Below are 22562 nucleotides of genomic sequence, written 5' to 3'. Positions count from 1 at the left end.
GGCCCACCCTTTCATTGCTGCTCTGATCAAGAAGGATTTGGTGGGGTCTGACTGGCCACTCAGTTTCGTGTGGTGACTGATCGCCGCCAGATGGCCTGAAATCCAAGAGTGACTCTTCCCGTTGTCCTTGGCTCACATTATGAAAGACTGTATCTTGTTTTCCAGGGATGCCCCGCCCTCTTCCCAGGGTCCCACCACTGAACCAAATTTGGCAACACAAGACCTGTATCTCTTGCTGGTCCTGGGTGCTAGGGACAGCTCACCCAGCCCTCTCAGTCTGTTTTCCACTTCAGCAGGAACCAGAGATGTGGTGGGAAAGGGGTCATCTCCTCTCTCGCTCTCGGCCACGCCTCCCAGAACCGACGCCACTGAAAGCGAGAGCCGCTGTGTTCTGTACACCCTGAATGTGTTGCGCTCTACATTCTACATTATTGTACAAACAGACCAACTCCCTCAAGAGGCACAAGACCAGGGGGCAACTCGCTGACTGGGAGTTGATGGCCTGCACTACTGCTAGGTTGTCAGACCAAAGGAGGACCCTCTTATCCACCAGTAATGCAGGCCACAGGTGAAAGGCTACCACAATCGGGAACAACTCCAAAACTGTGATGTTAGCTGTGATCTTCCTCTTGTGTCAAGAGTTGGGCCATTTCTCCGCACACCATTCCCTATCTAGGATAGCCCCAAAACCTTCTCTGCCTGACGCATCTGTAAATAGAGCTAGGTCAGGATTGCCAGCCCAGGGAACCCTCCAAATTACTGAGCCGTTGAAACTAGCCAGAAACTCCGCCCACATGACCAGGTCCTGTTTCATTCCATTGCTTACTTTCACCATGTGGTGCTTCTTTTTTATCTCAGCAGCGGCCCTGGCTAGCCTTCTGGAAAACACCCTGTCTGCTAGGATGACACTGGCCGCAAAGTTCAGTTTCCCCAGGAGGCATTGAATGGGTTCCAAAGTGGCCCTGTCCTGCCCCAACAAGGCCTGGATTAGTAGCCCTAGGTCCCGGACCTCGTCTGTCGGCAGTCTGGACTCACCTGCGATGGTATCAAGCTCAATACCAAGAAAAGTCAGTACCTGCGCCAGGCCCACCTGGCATGAGGGGGACCCCCAGAAGACTGGCCAACTTCTCGAAGTCTGCAAAGGCCTGATTACAGTCCTGCGTGCCATTCACTCCCTATGAACAGAAAATCATCTAGATAATGGGTCAAACCTTCAACCCCATAGGTCTCCTGGAGAGCCCACTGAGATACTAGAGATCTTATGACCTTTGTTGCCCACCCTTGCTGGTTGGCTGTCGATCCTGCTTCGTGTGGCAAGAACACTCTGGGTGGGGCCCTCCACATATGTTGCATGTGCGCAAAAACTTGCACGTCTTTCCTCAGGAGCAGGATCCACTGTTGAAAAGGTGGCAAGTTCCCGGGGGAGACCTCCTGAAACCCCCCCTCTGTCCCCGCCTGTGTGTTCCCCGAAAAGTCTGCTTGAAGCCCCTTGTGCCTGCCTTAAAGGACCCTCTGAAAGAATACTGATCCCCTATGTTTTAACCTGGGAGCCTCAGCTCAGTTGAGCGCGGGAGCCCATGTGGTCCATCCAAAGTTGGACCTCCTTTTGGTCCCACCCCATCTCCGGGCACTGGCACATCTTCCTTCTGAACTCCCTATCGTAATTTAACCAACCACTTCCTCCCCACTATATAGCTTCATTGTGTATCGTCTTGGAGTACTGCACAAGCCCCGGTACCAACTCTAGGAATCTCTCCATCGTGACGGCAGCTAAGATAGAGAAAGCCTCGAGACAGTTTTCTATGTTCTTCTCTGGCCAAGACTGGTACTTCACTTTTTTGTCATCCTCCTTAGCCCCAATTTTCCTGGCTTCCAGGCCCTCCTGACCTAACATGAGCAGTGTAAAAATGTCTATAAACTTGTGCCTCTAAATACCTTCTTTGGCTGCTTGTGGCACTAACCAGGCCAGCGCGCAACGGCCTGACAACAGCGGGCGGAGGTGACTTGTTGAACCATGGGGGAGCGAAGGGGGGCCTTACTCAGCATGAGGGCAAGAGGAGACACTACGCTTGCAGCTGCTGCACTGGTGGTGTCCAGCGGTGGCACCAGACTGGATGTTTGGGAAGGGAGCAGGACTACCTGCAGGAGTGCTAGCCCCTTCCTTGGACACCTCACGTGTTGCGATAACTGTGGACCCCCACTGACCTAACGTCTCACCAACACCTGATGACCATACACTCACAGCCGCTAGCGTGCCCCCTCCCTTGGGTTATTACTGTTCCCCAGAAGCGTGGGGCTGATGCCAACAGTACCCGCTTTAAGCTGTGACATAATGCTGTTCATAGTGTCCATGAGCTTGGAAAGCTCATCCCTAGTGGCGTAGTTACCTGGGGCCGCAGTATTGTCCATCGGGATAGATGGCCCCGGGGCAGGGGCGCAGCCAACACAGGAACAACTTCCTTGGAGTCTGAACTGTTCTGCTTCTAGTTGGCGGCAGTGGATCTGCCGGAAAATCGCTGATCGTGGGCCTGCGGACTCATTTGGGCCTAGAGGGGCCTGCCTCAGCGCTGGTCTGCTGTTCTGTAATGAGGAAATCGCTGACGATGCCAGAATCCTCCTGCTCTGAAGCATTCATAATGCCATTGGCCCATGCCAGGCCTTTGACCTTGGCCAACTGAAGAACCGGGTTATTTAAGACCCGGCGGCGCCAGGGGCACGCCCAAAGTCTTCGGGTATCACCTGTCTTAGAATACAGAGACACGGAAACTTCTTGGTGGCGTCAAAGATCGAGTTTATTGGCTGCAGCCAGTAACAGAAGTCCTAGAAGTCAACACGGTATGAGTTCTCAGGAGACTGCTCAATTTTACAAAGCAAGTCATCCCTTTTTATGCCAAAAATCACATTCCAGACAAATACCTTACATTTACAAACTGTCCAATCACATGTATCCAGATCAGAGGTATCGCATGACGGTAAAACCCACTTTTCAGTTGCCCAGCCCATGATCAATCATTGGTCAAACCCAACATTCTTCATCAGACAGGTCGAATGAACCCATAATAAAAAAGGGCACATCCCCATCGTAAATAGACCATAAAGAAAGGAGCAGAAACAAGTGTGAGTAGGATAAGACATATTTGTGTGCAATAAAGTTTTACGATGTCCTGTGCTTTGATCCTCAATCTTGATCAGCTACTGGGAAAGGAACTGGCCTAACAAGTTTGGCTTTAGGCAAGAGGGACAGTTCGCTCAGGTCATTCAGAAGTCAGCTAAAGTGCACGTGTGCTAGAGACTCGTTCGGCCGTAGTCATCGGCCTATGTGAGGGCAACCAAAAAATGGCTGCCATACACAAAATGGAACCCAAGGGTCCAGAACGAAATCCCTAAATACGTAGTGAATCCATCGGTCTAACGCGACGAAAACACTCATACTTGCCGCACTAACTAGTTACGGTTCGCTAATATCTAATTCGTAACGAAACCATGACCTTTATGAAACGGGTTCAGAATTCACGGAACCTCACATCTCGAGGAAATTCACCCATTGTGCATCTTGGGAAGTGCCGGCATCGAGTCCTCCACCTGGGACCTCTCCGGGAAAAGGGATGGGGAACCCTGGCTGTCCATGCTGACCTCTGACGTCATAGGGACCACAATCTGAGGAGAACATTTTTGGATCAGCAAAAGGGATTCACTTCGTTGCCTAGGGAGGACCTCTATGTCCCCTGCTGCTGCAGATGCTCTGTGCGCCCACCTTACCCCTATACTTACTTATAGTGCGGTAATGTAAGTGGACCTGGGGCACGACGTGCACAAGGGTCGATTCGGTGTGTGCTCTGCGTGCGAGGATGAAGGGGGGCTAGGAGGAGAAAAGAAGACGTTAGCTGTTACCATGGCGCAAGGTTCACACTCTTCGAACACTTGACCCATACCTGTTCCTAATTCCTGCTGTTCATCCCTTTTCGCCGGACCGCCTGCGATGTTGCTTCCATAACGACCGGTTCTGACCTGGAATAAAAAGGATAGTTTTAATGCACTGCAGTACAAGCCTTGTGTCCAGGACCCTTTGCGCTCTGCCGCATATCTGCAGGTGACCCTTGGTCCCAGTGCTTGCTGCGGGTACTTGCGTTGCCGGACCCCAAGAAGCAAGGTAAAAGATCGAAGGACACAGCCCTGCAAGTAAAGAAAAGTTAGCCACGCACATCATAGTGTACATTTAATGCATACTTGTTCCAACACTTTTAAAGACAGTAAGGGGGCAGGCGTACTCCAATGTCCCTGTACATTATGTCATTAGAAAGCACATCCATAGCTGCCCTGGACCAAGCACAGAGCAAGGAGGAAGCATTCTCATTTACTTGCAATGCGAAATGGCGTAATAGACTGCGGTATCCCACCTTCCCTAAAAGCACCATTGATACTGCCGTTAGGACCATTCCCATTTCATCCCCCTTAATTGATGATCTTGAAACACCGGCATAGAACACCTAACATTGCGAGTGAGATTCGGCCGCTCTATCCCTAGGCCGCCGGTACTCCTTATAAATATATCCAACCTCACCCTGCTCAAATCAAAACAATTTCTGTTGGAGAAGGGCCCTGCATCGCATGCTGTCTACCAGAGACGCTGGCCCGACGACCACCCCCGAGACACACCCCCTCTGAGCCGTGCCTCCCAGGACCACGGCGAAGTTGAAAACGCGAGTCTTTCGGAGGCACCAGGATTTCCCGCTGGCAAGAGGGGGGACAGGTACTGAAGATGGCAGCAGTGTGCTTGAACCCCGTCCTCTCCCCCATGCGCACCTACATCTAGGCCGGGGCCTGGCCCATGCCTCCAGCCTCACAAAACCCCCGCTGGGGGGCGGTACCGTGTCCTGTGACACAGCCCCGCAGCCGAACACAGCTGAAAGTAGGCAGCCCACTACATGGCCGGAACGATGAGCCTGCAATCGCGCTGACCCCCCCTACGGATGCTGGGGGCAGAAGTGGGGGGAGCCAGTAAGATTAAGTTTGGCCCCAAGGGCCGGGCATAAGCTGTGGCACCGTGAAGTTGCCACCACCAGCAGCCTTCTGGCCCTGCCGCGGGTGAGCCCGCTGACATCAGCCCCGAAGCGGGGGGGGGGAGCGGTAAGATTTAGTTTGGCCCCGAGGGCCGGGCATAAGCTGCTGCACCTTGCGGCACAAGGGCAGTTGCCAGCACCAGCAACCGCTGGTCCTGCCGCGGGCGAGCGTGCCGACCTCTGCTCCCGTCAGCGTGCCGTGGAGCAGGGTAACATTGTCCCAAAATTGTTTTAGCCCTGTATCACACATTCGCCAGGCCTTAGCCCCGCCACCCAAAGCCTGGAAGGGGGCGCCCTGGGCAGGCCTGATCCCACCCTGCCCACTCCTCATGCCTGACGTGCATCCCCCATCGAACTCGGGGAGGAGGGCGCATGTAACTTGATGTCCCCCACGACCCCCTCAGGCCTCGGTCTCCCTGGCCGACATACCCTCAACAAGATGGGCCCCTCCGCTAGTCCCGGGGCATAACCAAAAACCTCGCCACCCCGCATGGGTCGTAGCACCCACCAGTTTGTGGCGTGGGGGGGAGTGGAGGCCCCTGAGAGAGATCCGCGACCTAGTCGCGTGGGGAGGCCGTGAGAAGGAAGGCCCTACCCTGGAGAGCGAGGCTGCGGCCTTGCCGACTAGGCTTGAGGCAGCTGCTGCTAGCAGGACAACAACCGATCCTGCTCCCTAGCCCCCCAACACCCACGGTCCATTCAAGAGTTGACTAAAATGGGGCACGGACGGGGCTGGAGCTGGGACAGTGCCCCCACGGGCGATGCCCGCGAGACGGGCCCCTGCTTGGGCCGGGGAGGAGGGGGGGTGAGACAAGACAAGGCCCACATATCACTAACCTCGTGGTCTGATGCGACCTTGATGCAGCAGCTACCAAATGGCATCAGGGTGAGGGACAAAGAGGCCGCCAGGTGGGCGGGGGAGAAACTTATACTTCTCCCCTCCCCCACCTCGGCTGGAAGTGACGAGCTGGACCTCAAAGGGGTTTCTGGACACTAGGCTGCCCAGTGTGCTATCCTCTGGCAAAAGGGGCCGCCCTCTTCTGAGGGTGCCCTGCGGGGAAGTCGTCGGTCAGCCCACAGACATGCAACATAGCTGGAAACCAACAGAGATTTGGGAGGACATGCGCTTTTCTTTTGGTATATGAACTTTTTTGATGTTTGTTGTATTTGAAGGTATTACAGAGTACAAACGACTGGGGTATATGTTATAGGATTGCACAGTATCTAATTGGTTTCATATTACATTAGGCGCAGTTGTGCAAATGCACTTATGCACATTATACCTTTGCTAACGTTTGTCAACATTTATTTTCTTAGTTTGAAAGGGATTATCACACAAAGAAACTGCAGATGTGCCTTTACTGCTACTGCATCTGACTTTAATTCATGGGAACCAGGGTTTTTGGCTCGATTCGTGGTTTAACATCCTGTGCTTTTGGCTAATTAACTTTAAGGCTTCATGCCTTAAAAAAACACAAATGTTGCTTGTAACCCCGATAACAATCTTTACTGGCATGCTAATGTAGTGTCTCACATATTCAAGCAGGCACCTTGCAAAACAAAGACAGCAAGTATTCTACTTTCCTAGGTTATATGTGACTCCATCATGGCGCCAGTTTGAGACAAAAGGTGTGAGTCTGCGATAATCATTTAAATTGTGAAAGGTTATCTAAAGACTACACTAACGCTATATTGCTTTACAAACACGTGAAATAAATCTTTACCCCACTTTTAATTACAAATGGTCTATAGTTTTCATATGCAATTAGCAGAAAGGATTTATTAACACAAAGGCGGAGTTCTTTTTTTGTAGGTCGCAAAGTTGCATATGAACGATTTCAACATTAATCATCACGTTCTTTGACATTTAACAACATAGATATTAGCAACAGCAGGCATGGTTTCAAAGGGACTGCTGCAGTCTTTAAATCTGGTGAAGCAGGTTCCTGTTGCCACATGAATTAAGTGGTTGCCATACCGCTAGGATACTGACAGGGCTAAACCCACTACTTTAATTTCCTTGTAGAACTCCAAGCGTGAGGAGTTGCCTGGCTCCTTCCTGGCCGGCGACCATCTTGAGGTCAGGCACTGCAAGTTTTAAATTGTGTTTATGGTTTTATTCTCACATTTGCTTTGTACTTTCTTATTTCAAATTGTGTATTAATTTCCAGTAATTCGGCCTGGTTGGGGAGGCTCCCAGGTAGGAGCAGAGCTGCTGGCATCCGGGTAAAATAATGGCCCCCTGTTTTCTCTTGCTCAATACGACCACTCTAGCCACTCCTCTTCTGGGTGGGCTATTTAAATATGGCAGCTGCTCAGATGCGTAGTGGATGCATGCAGCGGGGGCACCACTGGTGTGCCAAAGGAACGCCTAAGGCAAGCCCGTCTGTGCCCATCCACGCCATGGGCCCGGACCCCTGCCTCTGTAACATCAGCCCCCAAGCAGTACAGCCACACAGCCTAAGAGCTCCTTCAATTTGCACCTGGTTCTACTGAGGCAAGTAGGCAACTATAGACGTATCCAAGAATATGGTACGGTGTGAGGAATGTGGTTTTTGCCTGGCCTCAAACTTCCCAGAGCCCCCCAGGGGAAAGAAAGAGGACGTCACCCCGAGCGTAGCATGCTGTTACTATATCAGTTTCCGATCATTACCTAAGCACAAGGGGGAGGTTTATGACATCTTGATGGACCTTCAGCCCAAAGTGCTCTTCCTATCTGAAACCTGGCTGACCACACTTTCAGCCCCTGACATCCTTTACACTATTACTCAAGATTACGGGCTTTTAAGGCTGGACGGACAGGAGCAAAGGGGTGGTGGGATAGTAATTATTTTTATATGTACTCTGTCCTGTCCCTTTTCTGACGTTACAATCACGGGCTACAAAGCAGCAGCTTTCACTGTAAAATTGTCCAACAAAGTCATTCTAGCAGTGTTGCTGATCTACCGCCCTACAGGCCCCACCACACAATTCTTAACTGCTCTGACTTATGCCATACCTAACTAAGCACTTCAATACTCCAACCTTTCAATTCCAGGGGACCTCAACTTACATTTTGAGGACAACACATGCTCCTCGGCAACCTCCTTCAAGGAAAACCTTAGGGCCCTTTAATTCAACCAATTGGTTCAAGCTCCCACTCATAAGCAGGGTCACACCATGGACCCGTTATTTTCCAACTCCCTCCAGGTGAGGGCAGACTTGTCAACGCCTGTGGCCTGGTCAGACCATTTTCTATTGCCCTTCCAGGTCACTTTACTCAGCTGCCCTGCTACGTTAGTAGGCAGTCAGCACCTACCAAGGTGAAAATGGGCTAATGTCATGCCAGCATCCTTTACAGCAACTCTGGGAATTAACCGCCCTACCATGAGCAGCAAGGTAGATACAGCCAACACACAAGTAGAGCAAAGGATTAGGAGTGCACTAGACTGCTTAGATCCACTGACCACTAACAAAACATCCTGTGTCTCACCCCCTGCAAAGTGGTTCAGTGAAGAGCTCCGTCTGCAAAAAAAATTGGAACTGACTAGAGCGCCTATGACGTAAACAAAATAATAGTACAGCAGAGTCCCAATATGATAAGGCAAGTCCTACTATAAGCAGATCAGGACTGTACACAGTCAATTCTATGGCCATCAAATTGAGCAAGACCAAAACTCATCTCGAGAACTGTTCTAGATAGTAAAATATTTGTCCTCTTTGGAGCGAGTTGCCCCTGACAATAGTACCTATGGTGGAGAAATGCAATCAAATCGCTCAATTTTTCTCCAACAAAATCTCTAAGATCTAGTAATCTTTCCCTTCAGAAGCCAGAGAGATCTCCAATCCCATGATCTGGCTAGAACCATCTAATTCTACAAGTGGCCAATTCAGAAGTAACACATTGCCAACATTAGAACTGCATGTGCTAGCCCTTAAGATAAAATCGGGATCTCCACTCGATCCGGCCTCTCCATCAATGCTGGAGTGAGGACTAGAGGCCATCCTACCCAGCTTATGTGATCTGATCAATCAGTCATTTATTCAAGCCAACTCCCTCAAAAATGGAAGCACACAACAGCGATGTCCCTGCTAAAAAACGCATCTAAATGCAGGCAAACAAGAAACATTTATGCCAAACTCTCTGCTCCCATTCTTTTAGAAGGTTGCAGAGAAACATCTAACTCAATAGTTGATAAACTATATCACAGCCGAAGGCTTGCTACATAACATCCATTACAGGTTCCGCCCCAGTGTAGCACAGAATCTGCACTTCTTCTTGTATCTGAATCTCTGAGACTCATAGGAGGATGAAGGCAAAACTGAAGCATTGATTATGCTAGACCTGAGTGCAACCTTCGACACTGTGTACTTCTGTGTGGAGAAGTGTGGCTTAATGGTTAGAGCGGCAGACCCTGATGCAGAGGTCTAGCCCGGGACCAGGGTTCAATTTCCCGCTGCGGCGAGTCTTGAGCTCAAAAATTCCACGGACCTGATAATTCTCACCTCGGTGCCTATTCCAATCATGGAGTCCCACTCTGCAACTCTGGGCAATAGCTTGCTTGATCTCCACAACGGTCCCCACAACGCTAAGGATGCCTGGCCTCCACCTTGGGGGTGCCCAGGAGTGGACACCTCACAGGGAAAGCCAGGATGGGTTCCACAGCGGTATTCGTACAAGCGCCTTGAGACCCTTGCGGGTGAGTAGTGCGCTATACAAGTATCAATTTTACATTTACATTTAACCTCTTAGTTAAACAGTTGTAGTCATACGGGGTCACAGGCCTTGCACTAAAATGGCTGCCCAGCTTCCTTCAGAACCGCACCTATCAGGTGGTTTAACAGACGTTATGCTACAGCAGGGAGTCCCACAGGGCGCCACGTTGAGCCCTACTCTTTTAAACTTGCATATGCGGCCCTTAGCTGATGTGCTTGAGCGCCATGGTGTAAAGATAGTGCCACACACCTATGACACCCAACTTTTCATCACCCTGTCTCAGGCCAGTGAGATCTCTGTGACTGTTTTTTGCTCTTGCCTGGTGAGCCTGATGGAATGGATTGACCAGAGCTGCCTCAGACTGAATGCAGAGAAGACGGAGGTATTAATTGTGAGGAAACTGCCATCTATCTGGTCCACAGCACGGTGGCCGGAGGTCTTAGGCTCAGTACCAATCCCCTAACCAAAGCTAATGAACCTGGGAATATGGTTTGACAACAACTTGAAGTTTAACAATCAGATATCCAAGCTAGCAGGGGAGTGTTTCCATAGATTGAAGACGATTACTACAATGTTCTCTATCTGGGTGTCACCCAAGGTAGACTGAAGATGCTTCAAAGAGCGTAAAACGCAGCAGCTCGACTGCTCCTGCATATCCCCAGACGCTCCTTCTTGAGACCAGTGCTCAAATAATTGCTCTGTCTCCCAACTAAAAATAGAGTAACATTTAAATCCCTCTGCTTCTGCCGTCGAATTCTAAATGACAAAGGTTACGTTATCTTTACAATTTGATCAAGCCCCTTTGCCCAAATATGTTCCTGGGATCCTTGGAGGCCAGTTTAGTGGCAGTGCCAATGGTGAAAACAGCCCTGTTAGGAGGATGCTCTTTCAGCCTGCTGGGCCCAATTTGTGGAATTCCCTCCCCCTGACTTAATACTGGAAAATCTTTGAATTGATCTTCTGGAAAAAAACTTTAAACTTGGCTTTTTTAAACAACCCTAATCTGTTTAGCCATGGCAGTCTGACATCTTAGCACAGGGACACTAAGTTCCAGAGTAAACAAGTCCTTTAGAAATACGATAACATAAAATATGTGAACAGTTAAAAACCTGCAATGCTGTAAAAGGTGGCATACAGGCTTAAGTTTATTTTTTTTGTTTTGATGTGGCATAGACTGTTCAAAGGTGAACCAGCTCATAGGTACACAAATTGACATTCATCCCGCCGCAGCACCTTACCACACGAATAGGAGACGTTACAACGCAAACATTTACAACGCATGCCTTTACAATGCAGTTTTTGCATCCCAACATCCATTACAACGCATGATTTTACAACGAATGCCATCACAACGCATTTTTGGAAACTACATTAACAACGCATTCCATTACAATGCATACCATTACGCATAATACTTCGAGGGCAACAGTAGGGTAAGTGTTGGATAGTGTAGGGGTAAAAATTACTATTCCCACTCAGTGAGTGCAACAGTAGGGTAAGTGTTGGATAAAGTAGGGTTAAAAATTACTATTCCCCATTACTCACATTATAATGCATTGTAATGGCATGCGTTGTAGTGGCATGCATTGTAATGGCATGCGTTGTAGTGACATGCACTGTAATGGCTGCGTTGTAATGGCTTGCGATGTAAAGGCTGTTGCATTCTAATGACTGCGTTGTAAATGTAGTGCGTTGTAATGACTGCGTTGTAATATTGTTTCCCTACCACACACCACATCCTTTAGAAACAAAAGTCAATATCACACCATTGTGTCAGAATTCTTCTGCTACCTTTGCAATCAATTTGTCACACACGCTATTACTACATGCTTACGTGGCCCCCAAGCCAGTTTCCTCACGAGCCGCCATTTCTTCTGAAAATGCTGCCATAATTTTGACACCATTTTGATCTAGCTTCCTCTTGCCGAGGGTACAACTTCCTTTATCCAGTTTTGCACCTTCTTAAGCTTCACGTCAACTACCCTGTCCGAACCTCAATATCATCCTAACAATTTCCTGCATCCTCTTCAACAGACTACTGCTTTTGCTTTTCAGTCCCTGTTATTCTCTGAACGACCCTCTCAATATGCTCTTTCCTTTTGCTCTCTATCTATGACTTAACACAGCTGTGCTAACCACCAAATCATCACTCAGCATCACCTGAGTATCACTCAGCACTACCTCAATATCACCCAGCACCACCTGGGCACCACCTCTGCACAAGTACACCACCACTTCAGCACCACCTCAGCACCACACCAGCACAGCATCAGCGCAGCACCACCATAGCATCAGCACAGCACCACCTCAGCATCAGCACAGCACCATTTCAGTATCAGCACAGCCTCCTCATCAGTACAGCACCAACTCGGCATCAGCGCAGCACCAACACAGCTCCACCTCGACATCAGCACAGCACCATCGCAGCATCACTGCAGCACCACCTCAGCACAAGTGCAGCCCCACCTCAGCGCAAGCGCAGCACCACCTCAACATAAACACAGCACTATCTCAGCATCAGCACAGCACCACCTCAGCATTAGTGCATCACCACCAGCGCAGCCTCACCTCAACAGTGTACTCATACCTCAGCACCAGCGTGGCCCCACCTCAGCAGCAACTCAGCACCACTTCAGGATCAGGTCAGCACCACCTCAGCATCAGCCCAGCACTAACTCAGCAAACCTCATGTGGTAATTCAGGTACTATTTCTCAACCTCCATCCTCCCCTAGTTTATGTCCACTCCTCCCATAACAAAAAAATCTATAAAAACAAGCATTAGAACAGGCAGGAAGAAGTTGCTAGCCTTGCAAGGACAAAAAAACGATAAGACATTTTTTATGTAAATGTTTTTTATATAATAGGGTCGTTCACTTGTATGTATGTCTTCTTGGTTATATACAAGATAACAAAAATACGTATAAAACTATTTTATTATAATTTTTCAACATGCTGCACAGCGGCCACGCTGCTCTACAAAATAGCTTAAAGACATTGGTAAAGCCAATAGCTCTGGCCAAACACTCATAGGATCCCAAAGGCGAGACCTATTGGCTATGCAAATGCTTATTTTTTATCTTTCGAGTTCTTGACTGATAAGGCCCTTTTACCTCTCCCGTACCTCCCCCATGTTGCTTGCCATGTCTTCCTCCCACTGTCTGTTGTGTTGCTGCTCCTTCCCTCCTCCCCCACACCTCGTGCCGCTTGCCCCCCCGCAGTCCTCCCAGTGTCCATTGTGTTGCTTCTCCCTCCTCCCCTGCATATCCTTTGTGGTGCTTGCCCTGCACCCTCCTCTGGATGTCCATTGTTGCTGCCTGTCCCCTCCACAGTCCCCCCTTCAAGCCTTCCGTCCACCACAAAAACATTCGACAAAGTCAAATAGCTCTCACATATGAGGAGGCTGTTTGGCTTTGTTTAGTGTTTTTTAGACATACAGCATAGTAGCATGGGCTGCAGTGTATCATGGTTTTAAAAAATCACTATGACACGGCCAACACTAGCCACATCATAGCACTTTTTTATCTTTACTTTAAGTTGTGTTGCACAGAAGTCCATCCTGCTGTGCGACTACAAATACATTGATAAAGCCAATAGATTTCGCTTAGGAGTAAATGATTGCCTTTACCAATGCTTCTTATCTCTTGAACCTCTCCCTGTCAATTCCATTTCTGCCTCCTTTTTCTTCCTCATCGCTCTTTTCTATCTGTAATTTCTCTTGGTCTAAAAAAGTATTGTTGCAGGTCCTGGCTCTGGACTAATGCTGACCGCCCCCTTCTTGCCATAAAAATGAACTTCTCTCTTCCTCCTCTGCACTGCTGATTTTCTTACACCAAGTGTTTGAGCGCCAGTGATCTACAGTTGGTACAATTTGGGCAGCTGCCCCTGTTGACCACACAATCCTAGCTCAGACCAGCAAAGGCAGGCTTGCCTTTGTCATACTTTCCTGATTTGTCCACTGGGTAGCTGGTAATGTTCAACAGGTCTGCACATGGCCTAGTCAGGCTAGGACACTGCTGGGATATTATAGCACTAACTGCCCATCCTCACTTAAGTCAGTGGTTTACAGTGCACACAAGCACAAACATTTGTAAGCCAATCGCTCCGGCTTTTTGGTTTGGGAATTGTTTGGTAACAGTTAGGCAGCTTAATATGTATTACCCCACCTGTGCTAGAAAAAAAATCTAACGATGAAGCAACTTCTTGAGCTACCACAATATGGGAGCAGAGCACATGCTGAACAGAAGGCTCTCGGTGATGGGGCAACCGCAAGTTAAGTGGTTTGATTTTTTTTTTAATTTAATTTTACCTATCCCGTCACCGTCGACTTGTTCCCCACCCCAGCACCCCATGGCTCCTACCTGTGCTGGCCACACCTGCTGAACAGACCGCATTAGCGCAGTTACGTAAAACCCTCAAAGAAGAGTGTTAACCCCTTCGGTGCTCATGACGGAGCGGTTCCGTCATGAGCGTCGGTTGAGCTGTGCTCATGACGGAACCGTTCCGTCATGACCACGCCCGTTTCTATTACGGCCCAGCACCGGAGGGGGAAACGCGGTCGCACTGAAAAGGTTAAGAAAAATAGTGAGGAAATTACGTTTATGTTGTAAGCGGTGAATTAAAAGGCACACACTTTAAAATATTGTATAGTAAAGGGCCAGAACTTTTCTTCCATTTTTAAGAAAGTTTACGTGTTGGCACACTAGCTATAAATCCATCAACATTTTATCATGACAGCTAGGTTAAACAAAGGAATGTGCAATGTCATCAGTCAATAGCTCTGTGTTATTGTGGCATGCCAAAACATACACTTTCTAAACAAAAGAATCGGCAATTAAAATGTGTCTGCAACATAAATCCACCGAAGAACACTCCCACTGACTTTCAGTTCCACGCTACAGATCATGCCTCATCTGCAAAATGAATACTTGATGCCCCATTAACAAAACCTAAGGAGAACAGAAATAGAGAATAGAATAGATAATAGAAATGGGACAAGGTAACCATCTATGAGATCCCACCAGCCTTCACGGACAGCCCATCCGAGCAATGGCACAGTATAAAAAAAAACAGGGAAGTCAAGCAACGATTGGAGGGGCTGACCAATATCCCACGCTCTCTCTGCATCTTCCTATATTACTTTTTTCAAGAACTGATGACATGAGGCCTTTTAAGCATCTAAAGCCGTCTGTGGAAATACATAAAAGCAGAGCACCTAATCAATAATCAGGTAAAAATCAGAAGAAGAGTTATAATCAAACAAGCAAAATTAATAAAAATTAATAAAGCAAACAAGAGTACCTATGGCTTCCAAAACTGAATAAATATTAAACAGAACATTTTAGAGCAATAATGATGAATGGTACTCCTGACAGAGAGCAAACATCACATCAGTAATTATATATATATATATATATATATATATATATATATATATATTACCTACTGGCGGTCGCCAGTAGGTAGTTATAGTTAGGACCTAATTTTGATAGGAAATCTGCAACATTCTATTTGGTATAACTTTGGCGCCGGTCAACGAATATCCGTGAAATTCTATAAGAAAATGGCCTGCTCTGCTCCCCTCCTTCCCTGAAAGTTACGGGTGATTCGGGAAGCGGGGGACGAGAAAAAAGGGGGATTTCAAAACGTGTTTTCCTCATGCAATTTTCCATAGGGACCTTTAAGTGAGGCTACAGCCCCAACTGCTGAACATAATTACACCAAATTTGGCAAAAAGGTAGAGATCGGTTCGCAGATTACGCTTTTTGTTAAATGGTGTAAATCTGTTCAGTAGTTCCTGAGAAAATCAAAAGTAAAATCATAGATATATCTATAGACGAAATACCCTACGCATACAGTAAGCGTACCGTGAAGCGTACAATTACGAACACGAGCTGCATGTTCATTGGCTGTCAACTGTCTGTCAACACTCCAAACCAGGAAGTGTTGGCAGCCATCTTGTGCTTCGGTTAAACCGAGGCACAAGAAAGCAGTGAAAGAACTGCAAAAAACATGTGAAGGGGTCAGAGTAGAAACACCCTGACCCCCTAGGCCTGCTCAGGGGGTCCCACAAGGACCCTAAGGCCCAAAAATGTATTTATTTTTGAATCACGCCATATGCGTATGGTATGCGTACGACGGGAAAAAGAAAAAAAAACCCGAAGCCCGCTTTTTTGTTAATTAGCCCGCGGGGGGGCCAAATCCCGAGGCAATGTTTTTATTTATAATGGGGGGCCCAGAGGGGCCCCCCAGCCCTGGGGACCGCCACCCCTGGGGCTTTAACTATATGTATGCGGGGGGTGCTCACGCCCCCTCGCAGCCCCGGGGACCGTCACCCCCGGGGCTTCTTTTTTATTTTTTTCATTTAAAAAAACACCTGTGTGGGGGGGCTCAAGCACCCCCACATGTCCCGGGGACTGCCACCTCCCCGGGGCTCTAATATTTAAAATAGGGGGGTCCGTGACGGACCCCCAGCCCCGGGGACCACCACCCCCGGGGCTTTTAAATGTTGGAGGGGGGCCGCGCTGCCCCCTCCTGGAGCCTTGTGGTGGCCCTGGGGACTGCCACCCCTCAGGGCCAGCTCCCACAGTGTCCCGGGGTGCCTACCCCCGGAACACTGCTGCTTCCCATGGTAGGGTGGGAGCCTCGCGGCTCCCACCCTACAACAGCAAACTGCTTTTCTATTTGAAAGAGAGAGCAGGTTAGCCTGCTCTCTCTTTCAAGTAGGAAAGCAGATTGCTTTACGTTAGGGAGAGCAGCATGTAAGCTGCTCTCTCTGACGAAAAGCAATGCCGGCTCCCGAAGGACGCGGGGAGCTGGATGGGACCGTGGGGGCATTGGGGCTCCCCCCATGGTCCCCATCATTGTATTTCAGCCCCGGGGGATGGGGTTCCCGGGGATTATAAAAATTAGTGATAGAGGCTATTTTTTTTTACGGTAGATTTACCATACGCGTACCATGCACGTGCGTACGACGTACCGTGCGACGTCTGTAAGTCGTCCCATAAGCGTACCTAAGCAAGAAAGAGAAAAATATTTTTCAGATGTTTATGAAGTGTATGCGTTTAGATGTTGGGTGGCTCTAAAAAGAGCCCTTGTGTTTATTGGGAGATTTTAGTACCTACTCAAGTAAGTACAGATGCAGAGTCTAAAGTTCATGAGGGAGACTCTGTTTCCTTCATCTGTAAAATGTACACCATCTCTCCTATAGATGCCTTGAATATTGAAACGCAGATTGTTGTTATAAATGGACCCCATTCTACAGTCTCGGAGAAAAGCAAAAACAGATTTATTCACATGTTTCCTAGCTTTCTTAATCTGTGGACAAAATTGATTGAAACAGACAACGGCAGTTTGGGGGAAAAGTGACATCAGTTCTGTAAAGGTGTCCTTCATAAACATTTCCAGACCTACCCCAGTCAAAGTGCCTAGGTCATTGCCACCACAGTGCACAATTATGAGGTCAGGGTGTTGGAGATGCAAAAAGGATTTTACCAATGGCTTCAATTGGTGCCACTTTAATCCTCTCTGCCCAATCCATTTTATGTCTACATTTGGTAAACCTAGGTCTTTGTGAATTCCTTTCTGTTCTGCTTAACTTTGACTCCAGAAAATATAGCTGTGTCCCACAATCCACACTCTAAGCATCTTGAAGAGAGGTCTGGATGCACTTAGATGGTCTCTGTAAATGAACTGGCAGTTTGAAGAAAAAAAAAATCTAAAATGGTGGATAAGTGGAGTTTTGATAAAAGCAAAGACGTGATTGGTTGTTTAAAAACTCTTTACATAGAAAACTAGGGTGCAATTTTCAGTTTTTTAAAAGCCTGTTATTTATTGGTTAAGAAAAAGTGATAGAAAGGAACATTACTTAAGATGAGCTAGTATATTGACAAGTCAAGCACACTTGCTGTTTTGATTTGTAACAATGTATGATGAACTTTTCACATGTGTGCTCATTTAGATGTTCCCTGAAGTGTGCCTATCGTAACTGGCAGAATGTGGAATGGGGTTAGGGTTGAAGGTTTTGTCAGTTGGAAAGGGTTCAAAAGTTCAAGTAATAGAATGTGTGTTTCGTTTTGATTAAATGTGGGAAGAAATGTGATTTGTTATTTATTTGTATATGTGTGTAGATTGAGTGTGTAGATTGTCAGGAAAAGTTTTCTATTTGCTGTAGGACTTCCTGACCCCTTAGGACTGCTTAGGGGGTTTCAGAATGATCCCCATGGTCAAAATCTTTTAAAAAAAATGTTAAATCATAGAATACGCGTATGGTACGCGTACGCCGCGAAAAAGAAAAAAAACCGAAGCCCGCTTTATTGTTATTTAGCCCTCGGGGGGGGGGGCAAATCCCGGGGGCAATGTTTTTATTTATAATGGGGGTCCAAGAGGGGCCCCTAGCCCCGGGGACCACCACCCCCGGGGCGTTAACTATATGTATGCGGGGGGCTCATGGCTCCCCCGCAGCCCCGGGGACCGTCACCCCCAGAGGTTCTTTTTTTTTTTTTTTAAAACAACTGTGTGGGGGGCTCAAGCTCCCCCACACACCCGAGGACCCCCACCTCCCCAGGGCCCTAATATTTAAAATAGGGGGTCTGTGACGGACCCCAGCTCCGGGGACCACCACTCCGGGGCTTTTTAATGTTGGAGGGGGGCCGCGCGGCCCCCCTCCTGGAGCCTTGTGGTGGCCCTGGGGACTGCCACCCCCCAGGGCCGGCTCCCGCAGTGTCGCGGGGTGCCTACCCCTGGGACACTGCTGTTTGCTATGGTAGGGCGGGAGCCTCGCGTCTCCCACCCTTCCACAGCAAATTGCTTTTCTATTTGAAATTGAGAGCAGGTTAACCTGCTCTCTCTTTCAAGTAGAAAAGCAGATTGCTTTTCGTTAGGGAGAGCAGCATATAAGCTGCTCTCTCTGACGAAAAGCAATGCCGGCTCCCGAAGGACGCAGGGAGCCCGCTGGGACCGTGGGGGTATTGGGGCTCCCCCCCACGGTCCCCAATGTTGTATTTCAGCCCCGGGGGATGGGGTCCCTCGGGATTATAAAAATTAGTGATAGAGGATATTTTTTTTACGGTAGATTTAACGTACGCGTACCATGCACGTACGTACGATGTACCGTGCAAAGTCTGTAAGTCGTCCCGTAAGCGTACCCAAGCAAGAAAAATCTATTAAAAACATATATTTTATAGATATCTATCAAGCTTATGTGTTTAGATGTTGGTTAGTTCTAATATGAGCTTTTCTCTTTATTGGTACTTATACGTATGTCCCCATACAGAGTCTAAACTTGTTGAGGAGGAGTGTTTTACAGTGTGCTGAACTTTTGACCTATGTGGACAGTTGACTTTTGCATTTTCTGTTCGGACTAGTGTACAAAGTTATGTCAGTTGGAAAGGGTTCAAATGTTCCACCAATAGAAATGTGTGTTTGGTTTTAAATTAATGTGTGAAGGAATTTTATTTGTTATTAACGTGTATATATGTGTAAATTGAGAGGGAAAATGTGAAATTTTTTGGTTCTGCTGCAAACACTGAAGGAGAGAGATTCTGTATAAGAATATCTGCTGTGTGAGTGGCATTCTTCTTGATCAACAAATCAATTTGAAAGGTGAGTTTATAACTTGTAAGGGAATGTATGTGGTACATTTTGTTTTTAGTAAGATTAATGTGTTTATTCTTCTAAAGAGTGTAGAATCATATTCTGAGTTTGTCTGCATTTGGATAACTATTGTGATAAAATCATTTGGTAAGTTAATGTGTTTAGTGAGTCACCTTTGTGCGATAAAGTGCAGTACTAAAAAATGTAGAATGTGTGCAGTCACTTTTTCAGTTGTAGAGTAGTTAATAATGTTGCTTGTTTAGAATTAGGCTTGTGTTCAAAATCTACAATTTTCCAGTCAGTATACATACACTGCTAAATACACTTTTGGGCAGATTTACAAGCCCCTTGTGCCTTTTGTTGTTGTATTGTGTAACTTTTTTGATGTAATGTTGGCAAAAATAATGCAGTAAATTGCATATGTATTTGCAAAATTAGTCAGTGTTGTCCACTGAAATGTAGTAGTTATATACATGGAATGTGTGCAGTCACTTAACCGTTTTAGAGTAGTAAATGTGTTTTAGTAAAATGCTTGGTCTCATATTTTTTTGTCTAATATCACACTGTGCATCTGTGTACATTAAGGAATTATATTTGCCCCTTTTTCCATATTCTCCACCCTCTCTTGTCATACTCCCCCCTCTCTTATCTTACTCCTCCCTCTCTCCTCATACTACCCCCTTTTTCTTATATTCTCCTCTGTCCTCATACTTCCCTTCTTTGTGTTCATATTCATTTGTCTCTCATATTCCTCCTCTCTCCTCATTTCCCCCCTCTCTCTTCATACTTCCTCTTTCTCTTCATACTCCCTGCTCTCTCCTCTTACTCCTCCCTCTCTCCCTGCATACACTCTGGGGCAGATTTACAAGCCCCTTGCGCGTCTTTGTTGTTCTGTTGTGTCACTTTCTTTGATATAATGCTGGCAAAAACAATGTAGTAAATTGCATATGTATTTGCAAAATGAGTCAGGGTTGTTCACTAAAATGTAGTAGTTATATACATGGAATGTGTGCAGTCACTTAACCGTTTTACAGTAGTAAATGTGTTTTGGTAAAATGCTTGGTCTCATATTTTTTTGTCAAGAATCACACTGTGCGTCTGTGTACATTAAGGAATTATATTCGCCCCTTTTTCCATATTCTTCCCCCTCTCTCCTCATACTCCCCCTCTCTTCTCAATCACACCCTCTATCCTTATACTTCCCTTCTCTCTTCGCACTCCCTCTTTCTGTCCTCATACTCTTTCTTCTCTCCTCATACTCCCTCCTCTCACCTCATACCTCCTTTACTCCTCATACTCCTCCATCTCCTCATACTTTTTCCTGTCTCTTCATAGTACCCTTTGTCTCCTAATGCACCCTCTCTTTTCTTATACTCCCCTTTTCTCCACATTCTTCCCCCTCTCTTCTCATACTCTCCCTTCTCTCCTCATACACACTCCTCTTTCCTTATACTCCTCTTTTCTCCTCAAACTTGCCCCTCTTTTTCCATATTCCCTCTACTCTTCATATTCACCCCTCTCCTCATACTTCTTACTGTCTACTCATACCATCTCCTCTCTCCTTATACACTCCCTCTCCCCTTATATTCCTCTTTTGTCTACATTCTTCTCTCTCTCTCTTCATATTCCCTCCTCTCTCCTCATACATACTCCTCTCTCCTTATACTCCCCTTTCTTCTTATACTTGCCCCTCTTTGCACATACTCCCTCTTCTCTTCTCATACTCCTCTCTCTCTTCTCATACTTCACCCTCTCTCCTCACACTCCCCACTCTCTCCTGATATTCCCCCTCTTTCCTCATTCTCACCTTTCTCTTCTCATACTCTCCCCTGTCCTTACACTCCCCCCTGTCTTCATATTCCCCCTCTCTCCTCTTACTCCTCCCTCTCTCCTCATACTACCCACTTTTTCTTATATTCTCCTCTGTCCTCATACTCCCCTTCTATGTGTTCATATTCCCGTCTCTCCTCATATTACTCCACTCTCCTCATTTCCCCCCCTCTCTCTTCATACTTCCTCTTTCTCCTCATACTCACTGTTCTCTCCTCTTACTCCTCCCTCTCTCCCTGCATACACTCTGGGGCAGATTTACAAGCCCCTTGCACGTCTTTGTTGATCTATTGTGTCACTTTTTTTGATGTAATGTTGGAAAAAATAATGTAGTAAATTGCATATGTATTTGCAAAATGAGTCAGGGTTGTTCACTGAAATGTAGTAGTTATATACATGGAATGTGTGCAGTCACTTAACCGTTTTACAGTAGTAAATGTGTTTTGGTAAAATGCATGGTCTCATATTTTTTTTGTCTAATATCACACTGTGCGTCTGTGTACATTAAGGAATTATATTTGAACGTTTTTCCATATTCTACCCCCCCTCTTGTCATACTCCCCCCTCTCTCCTCCTACACACCCCTTTCTCATTATAGTTCCCCTCTCTCTTCACACTCCCTCTCTCTCTCCTCATACTCTTTCTTCTCTCCTCTTAGTTCCACCTCTCTCCTCATACCTCCTTCACGCTTCATACTCCTTCATCTCTTCATACTTCTTCCTGTCTCCTCATAGTACCCTTTGTCTCCTAATGCACCCTCTCTTTTCTTATACTCCCCTTTTCTCCACATTCTCTCTCCTCTGTTCTCATACTCTCCCTTCTCTCCTCATACACACTCCTCTCTCCTTATACTCCTATTTTCTCCTCATACTTGCCACTCTTTCTCCATATTCCCTCTACTCTTCATATTCCCCCCTGCCTTCATACTCACCCCTCTCCTCATACTTCTTATTGTCTCCTCATACTACCCCTCTCTCCTTATACACTCACTCTCCCCTTATATTCCTCTTTACTCTACATTCTTCTCTCTCTCTCTCTTGATATTCCCTTCTCTCTCCTCATACATACTCCTCTCTCCTTATACTCCCCCTTTCTTCTTATACTCACCCATCTTTGCACATACTCCCTCTTCTCTTCTCATACTCCCCCCTCTCTCCTCACACTCCCCCTCTCTTTCCTAATACTCCCACTGTCTCCTGATATTCCCCCTCTTTCCCCATTCTCACCTTTCTCTTCTCATACTCCCCCCGTCCTTATACTCCCCCTGTCTTCATATTTCCCCCTCTCTCCTCTTACTCCTCCCTCTCTCCTCATACTACCTCCTTTTTCTTATATTCTCCTCTGTCCTCATACACCCCTTCTTTGTGTCCATATTCCCCTGTCT

Source organism: Lissotriton helveticus, chromosome 3_1 (genome assembly GCF_964261635.1).
Source record: "Lissotriton helveticus chromosome 3_1, aLisHel1.1, whole genome shotgun sequence".
NCBI classification, from domain to species: domain Eukaryota; kingdom Metazoa; phylum Chordata; class Amphibia; order Caudata; family Salamandridae; genus Lissotriton; species Lissotriton helveticus.
The sequence above is the reverse complement of the archived record's forward strand: the minus strand, read 5'-3'. Positions refer to the sequence as shown.